At 41.8% G+C, this 7844-nt stretch overlaps 1 protein-coding gene across 1 annotated transcript in view; it reads right to left on the reverse strand.

Moving 5' to 3' along the window:
- The window catches only part of xpnpep2 (X-prolyl aminopeptidase (aminopeptidase P) 2, membrane-bound), a 113541-nt gene that overhangs the window by 68425 nt on the left and 37272 nt on the right, over positions 1-7844 (reverse strand). The gene's annotated exons all lie outside the window — the stretch shown is intronic.

Here is a 7844-nt window from a genome sequence, read left to right on the forward strand (position 1 = left end):
AACATCTTGCAGAGTTTCTCCACTTTGTTCTGTAACCCGCAGCTTTCAGTACTTGCTCACTTTATGTGGAGGGAGTCAGTCGTAAAAGAAGCTGCTTTTCCATTTATTCAAAGTGGCATTTCAAAGCCTTCCAGCCTTTCGAAACAGAACAGCATTACACTGTCTACAAAAAAATGTATCACTAGGAACAAGAGTCATAGAGATTCTTAAATTCCAAACATAATAATGATTATACTAAACTGTCATACTGATGATAAACATGAAGGGTTTTACACGTTCTTCAGGCACCATCATGCTGATAATTTTAATTATCCTATATAATCATCAATGTTTGACATAATGATTAATAATTGAATTTAATGACTGATGTCAATCATAAGGGCATGCTAACTAAGGAACGGGTCCAACAGTAACAGTCACATCTTCTCTTGTGAACACAGTGAGTGCTGGGACTTTCAGAACATCACAAAAACAGCAGCTTGTTATAGAAATGAAAAAATGTTGTAAGCATTCAAAACTAAAGAGTGCTTTTACATGCAAAGCCTTGTTTGTGCTGATCTTATTCAGAAGATAAAGTGACACTGTGTTGCATTTTTCCCATGAGTCTCATATGTTCACACTATTGTAAAGCAGGCCAAAGCTCACACCAGAACACAGGAAAAGGATGAGGGATGGGATTCAGGGATGTGAAGGACAAGATCCCTCTGGTTTGACAAACTGGACTAATGGAATAGAATTGAATTGAACTTTATTGTACTTGTTACAATGACAATGAAATTGAAGTCACAGCAGCAATCGAGAAAACAAAAGTAAGAAAGTGTATAGAAAGTGCAAAAGGGTCCATAAGAAAATAGGTGATGACAGCTTGTCCATCATTCTCCAGTTCAGCCAGCCTCCACCTCCACAGGGTCCAGGACTGAGCTTCTTCAGTCATGCTCCATCTCTGTCCCCTGGATCCTGTCTGCTCACAGCAGGTGAAGCTCTTCCAACATGGCGTTGGTGTCTGATGTTAGCTCTGGTAGCCATGTCTGTGAATAGCATGATGCTACTCTGCCCTCTGGTATTCCCTCTGTTGCTGGGTTAGCACAGCTAGTGCGTCCATCTTATTGCCGATTGATCTTACGTTCCCAATAACAGTGGATGGTAAGACAAGTCCATGTCGTCACTTCTTAGCTCACACCTGAGAACCAGCACGTCTTCCAAACCACCTTCTCTTCACGTTCTGGGAAGACATCAGGCCTTACACCAGTTAGCATTGACATGCTACAGGCTGCTAACAGCTGAGTTCACATTTAAACAACGTGGCCATGGTTACATGTAGGATCTCCAGACAAAGAAAAGTAGTAAAAATATCACTGAAGCCACAAAAAGTTTGGTGTCCATGACCAACAAATAAGCTATACAAAGTAATGATCCACACCAAATACAAAGATTACGAAAAAGAGACGAATAAATTACAAGAAATGGACAAAGAAGAGAGAGCTGCTGTAAAAGGCAGCCATAGCTGCCAACAGGGCAGCGCCTAGCAACCAGCCTGTTGAACCAGGAAATGTTCTCTGGCAAGTGATGTTGGGTGCAGCTCTTATGGCAGTTCGATGATAACGTTAGGCTATCACTGTTGGTATGCTAAATATCTCATCACGTATCACTGAAGTTCAATGAGTCAAGCGGGTATTTGTTCAGGTTGTTGGCTTGACTGTTCTCACTGCAAACAAACTATTGCAAGGTTTTGATTGGAAGCAAACCGAGACCTCCGAGACCAAGAACCACCTCCCTTCCATTTTAGATGGAGCAAAAAGACTTTTAGCCTTTTCGTTTGGGTAAAACTCATCAGTTAAATAATTTTGAAGATGTCAAGTTCTGAGAGCAATCCTCCCCCTGTTCAGTGTGTGCAGACAGAAGAATTCAATATTCAAACCCAAGTCATTATTCAAACCACTTAATATGTTTATTTTTGCTGGAAAGATCTATTTTTGTCTTGGTATGTATGTGGTTTCACCCTGTGTTAAGGTAAGCATCTCCAAAAAAGATTGTTTGAAAGCACCGTTGATGGCTTTTCTTTGACCCATGTGACACCTTCCTATTGAATTTCAAGCAGATTGGGTTTGCAGTTTGCATCTGCAGTACCGAAACAAACAAAACCTAATGTTCTTTGCAGAGACACTGAAGGCAAGCCACCTTATATAAATCTATAGTGAGCAGAGATTCCTTTAGGACCCATCTTAGTCACAAAAATATCAATTATTGCTTGTGTGACTTTCTAAGTGTCAGTCCATATCAAATAATCAATTTTTTGCAAACAAATCTCTTTAAAAGACTTGACAGAACTTTGAATTAACGCTTCCAAATGTCACTTCCTGTGTGACTAATGTAAAGTGAAAACCTTGACAGTTCCCCAAATACTTGAAAATGACACCAGTCAGCTACATCCTGGCAATTTTAGTTGATTTTGCCTCAGACCCACACAGATCAGCTTTTGCAGTCAATAGTGTATACAATGTCAATTACTCCATAGTCGAAAAAAGTCTCTAAAAAATGCACCATTTACTCAAATTCAAGAGACTTTTATCAAACACTGAAGTACTATGCTGCCCCAAGAGTTAACTGAGCTTTTTGCTACAACTCAGTAAATAAAAATAATCATGCTGCTTAGAGCAACACAAGCTGTGGAAGTATGATAACCTATACTCTGCTTGTTTTGGTCCACACCCAAGATTGTTGGGCCTAACTTAAATATAGCTCAATGGTTTGTATTTGACTCAAATCCAACTGCGTATCCCCCAGCTTTAAAAAACGATCATATTTTGTTTCCTAATAGGCAAAGCTGTGTGATATAGTGGTCAAAACTGTAATCAGATCACCTCCTCCTAGGTTGAATTGTGAAACTTGTTTTGGATTTATTGCCGTCTGGGTAATGTGCTGACATCTGAACATTAATGGAAGGTGCACTCATGAAAACATTCTTTAACAGCAAAGGGCTTCAGGAGTTCAGATTCTTCTCTTAAGCTAAAAAAAATGTGGTATCATAATAACTGTGAACCTTTTATTCAAGGAACACTTCTTACTTCTTAAACATCCCAAAACTTGCACAAAGGCTGAAGAAGTTGGTGATTCTAGTTAAAGGTTCAGTGAGCTGGCTTCCGTCAGACGTTGATCTCCAGCTCCGTCACTTCACAGGAAAGACTCAGGGCTTTGTGAGCTTTCAAAGACACCTTGTCTGTTTTTCAGAGTCTGTCTTACCCCCTTGAAAACATTCCCTTATCTCTCATCTGTCAAGTCCCATTTCTCTGTCTCACTTTATGTCAGCACGACCAAGCCGCTGCACGCTCAGTCTCCAGCACTTAAAAAAGCCCACTGTCCATAAGAAACAAATCAGCCATTTCCAAACTGCGTGCCTCTGCTCAGACAGATCGGATTCAAGATAACTGCAACAATATTAGAGAGGGAGATAGCAGTTACCCTCTTTGGACGCAACACCTACGCCATTAGGCTTGTTTTGACTCTGTTTGATCCTCTGTTACAATAAAGGATGGATGGATGATCATCATATCTTCCTCACACTGACTCAAAATCACTCCTGAAGAATAACGCACTCAGGGGACTAGAGGATTCGTATTTTTCAGTGCATGTGAAAATCTGGCATGAATCCACCAGCTCCTCTCTCTGCAGCAAAGTCAGAGGTGAGGAGTCAAACTTGAGGAAGTTTCTGAACACTGTAGAGACATTCAACACTCACCGTGAAACACAAGAGCTGTGAGGGTGATGTCAGGGGCTGGGATGGTATCACCTGCCACCTGGAGAAAAGCCTCAGTAGATTCTAATCTCTGATTGGAAGGCGGAGAGCGCAGACCAAATCAAAAGACTTCCCTTATTTGTTGTTGCACACAGTATCTTTGGAGAATCTGGGTTTGACAGGCTTATGAGGGTGTGGAGCATGTTTTGTGCACGCTATTTGAGTCTGATCCCGCCCCTTGCTGCAAACCAGAGTGACAAATGTTGGGCAAAGCAGCAAGCTCTCGTGATTTGCAGTCCTATTCCGTGACGTGAATAGACTTTTTCAAAATCATGCGTCCTCCAGGTGCAACTTCACAGGATAAAAATCTGCCCACTGTGCCTGCAAATCCACAGACATGGAGGTCACATGACAAGGATACCATGATTAATAAAACTGCTGGCGAAAAAAAGGCTCCCTGGAAATAAAAAATAGCCTTTTATCTAAGCAGGTAAAGTGAATTGTCATCTAACAACACATCTTTTTCTCCAATCTGCAGGCTGCTGTGTTTCTGAAGAGTGATAAAACATATTGTACTGATTATAGGGACACTGTATGAGAGTCACGCAACACTACAGCATGAAGTCCCACAGGGAAATTTGTCTGGTGGAGTCAGGAGAGGAGCAGCAGTGAAAACAATTTGGAAGCTCATGATGAAAAACGTCATCATTTCCATTCATTGAACATGAAACAGTCAAAGCAGAAAGAGGAGGAGAAGGAAAAGAGAAGAAGTTGATTATTATTTATATGAGTTCTGTGTGTAAACAGCTCTTCTCTCTGAGCGGGAGAGAATATGATGTCAAACGTTAATGATCATTCGAGACGGAATTTAGAGCTTGTCCAACATTAGAGGAGATAAACCCAAGCTGGTTTCCAAATGAAGGGATAAACAGATTTTACGTCTGTCTTAATTTCTTCCCAAAAAGACAGGAACTTAATAACTCACTTTGTTATCAGCAGGATAAGAAACAGTAGAAATGTTAACTGCTGCATTTCAGGGAAGCAGCAGCTCTTTACAGTCAACGATTACCAGGAACTCTATTCAGGCTACTATGAAATTGCAGAAAATGTGCGTGTGTGTGTGTGGCTGCTCTGAGGCAATTCAACAAAATGAGAACCGCAGACGGGCAGAAAATTGCCGCCCTATCTTCCAGAGGGCTTTGGCGAGTGCAGAACATTTCTCAGCTAAATTTGCAGAGCTGCTGATAATGTCACGATTAAAGGCAGATAAGTTAATCCACCCAGGCTCTGATTCTTGACATTTCATGATATGAAGCACAGGCCGCCTGAGGGCAGAATCGCATTTGTTTAAAGCCTCAGACGAGCAAAACACAGCTCGGATTCACTGGCTTTGAAACCTCTTAATGAAGATGTCACACTTTCTTTTCTCATTGCTGAGCTCTCCGAAGAAGCTAATTAGGAACCATGACCTGATCTCACATTGACGTTCGGCGTTCGTGCAAGCTGTTGACTGTGTCTTACCCTGACGGAGGTTTGATTTGTTTACCATGTTAATAAAGGTGCGCTGTAGCTGATGGATGCTCTGGAAACGGAAGCAGACAGAAGTGTGGAGTTCACTTCGCACAATAACAACAACAGGAGCATGAGCGGCCCGCTGCTCATTCAATCAACAGAACAACAATGCGAGCAAACATCCGCTCACTTCATTAGCATTTCAGAAATCAGGAGCTTTATATAGAAGCAGATAATAAACAGGAAGCAGATTAATTGTGAATACAGTAAATAATGCAGCAAATCTGTGCTGAGATCAGGGGCTGAGAGGACACCTGTTGACAATTTCTGCAGTATTGGTCACTATGATTTGACAACACGTTGCTCAGAGGAAATACAAAGATACCTTTTCCATCGTCTGTTACACTTATCTGAGGAATGTCTGCCTGTTTATTGAGAATATCAGGAAAAGTCGTCACCAGCGACAGAATCCAGACATAAACCGCATTCCTTCATCAAACACTTCCTGTAAACAGCAGAGTGTTTCCTGTGTTGAGACACATGTGGCTGTATTGCTGCCCCCTTGACTGTTGTTGCTCATGTAAAGGTTGCCAGGTCTCGCTCTACATCCTTAGAAGTTAAAAATAAAAAAAGGCAATCCCCCTCCACGTTACACTCACCTCATGGTACTCAGTCCACTGATACGCTCAGAAGAAACACCATCTGTTACATTTTCAATGCAGACTTTGCTTCAAGCTAAGACAATTAAAGCTAATAGAGTGCAAATGTTTGAGCCTGTGCTGCCAACTTTACAATGTCTCACACGTTCTTATCCACGTCCAAAGGACATTTTAATGACCGGTAAATCCACAGTCATAAATTATCATGGGTAGCACCTGGATTCATTCTGAATATCGCCTCAGTTTCAGTTCTGATACCCACATTAACTGTTAATTTAAAATAACTCTGCAGGCAGTTATCTCCACATTGCTTTAAAATTATTCCTGAATGTTGAACTAAATTGAATTTTGAATTACTCCTAACTACTAAGTAGGCTAGTAATGGCGCTATAATCCTCACCGTCTCTCATTATGTACAATTGGAAAGAATCGGTCATGCTTTCTGTGAGTGATCAGTAAGCACCTTTGAGAAAATGCTGTGAACAGATTCTTTTAAAGGCACTTGGGAGAATTATCTTTCGGCTAAAAAAAGGACAGGCTTGGATAAGCATCTTTAGCCGTGGGGGCTTGGCCACCTCTGAGGTGAGAGGATTGCTTCACATGAAGTGAAGGCTTCAAGTGCTGCGTGTAAAAATGGAAGCTGCTCTTGTTGTTGGATCTCAAGTGGGTGGCACAGACATGTTGCCCTCTGAGACCCAGGGCCTTTGGGAGACAATGGGCTGGCTGTGTGAAGCGGCAGCTCGGGAGTCCAGGGTCACAGGGCCCCTCTTCTCAGGTCTGCACTGTTAAAGTGACTGTTTAGTGACAACACAGAGAAAAAGAGGTTTTGTGGATGGCTGTGGAGCGGGGGGTTTGTATCTGGAGGTTGTGACCGAACGAAATCCATTCATCATGTGTCACTACAGCCCTTTGGGGACAGAGATCTTTAAGGCCACAGTGATTCACACCAATGTTCACAAAACTTTGTGATAACACCCAACTTTAGGATTATTAAATCAACAGATTTAATTGTATGGACTCCATGACTGTGTTGGATTTGCTGTTTTTTTTGAGAGATTACGACACCCGACCTATAGACTCTTTGTACTGCATAAAATGTCGTAATAGGGTGGAGTTCAATGTGTCCCTCTCATATTATGTATGCAAAGTACAAACATACAAAATTTATGGTCCCTCTCCAACAACTTCTTCTCAAGAGGGGGTGTAGAAACTTGTGGCATTGATGTTACTCAATGGCTTCACCCGATAAGAAAACTTGTTGTGCGTGCTTATAGTTCTCACAATTCACAGCAAGAAATGCAACCTTTCCTGTTTATTGTGTGATAAACAAATTAAAATAAATAATTTGTCTTATTTTATAGCCTCGCAGGGTGGGGGGTTATATGCAGCTTTTGTTCATGGAAAGAATATAATCTTGATGCAACAAAATAAAACAAATGACTTCAGGGGCGTTGGAACAAATAGTTCGAGTGATTTGATCGAGCTGAGCGTGATAAGTTTTTTCCTGCAGTTCCTGGCAGAGGCACAAATGAGACTTCAAACAGGAGGAATGATTTAAGCTATACCTTGAGCCAGACAGGGGCTGCCAGAGCTACAGTTGGTGAAGAATAGTCAGAGGAAGAAAGGTTTCGTACAGCTGGTGGAGATACAAAAGCAGGAAAGCATGAACCTCATCTCACACCTTCCCTTCTTTCATCCACTTCCCCTAATAAGCTGGTATTTTGATTCCTGGACTCCTGGCAGGCTGCCCTGTTTGCAATTCAAAGAGTTTTCAACAAGAGCATCTGTTTGGGTATTATCATAAACCTGCATGCATCCCCCCACCCTTCACCTCCCTGCTACCCCTCTTTCCTCCCTCCTCCCTCCCTTTTTTCTACCTCTCTCTCTGCCTCCGTCCTCAGCCGTGTGCACTTGCATGTTTCTGGAAAAGGGGTGGAGAA

This window comes from Halichoeres trimaculatus, unplaced genomic scaffold (assembly GCF_033239565.1).
Source record: "Halichoeres trimaculatus isolate MK-OKI-2021-1 unplaced genomic scaffold, fHalTri1.1 fHalTri1_scaffold_7, whole genome shotgun sequence".
Lineage (NCBI taxonomy): Eukaryota > Metazoa > Chordata > Actinopteri > Labriformes > Labridae > Halichoeres > Halichoeres trimaculatus.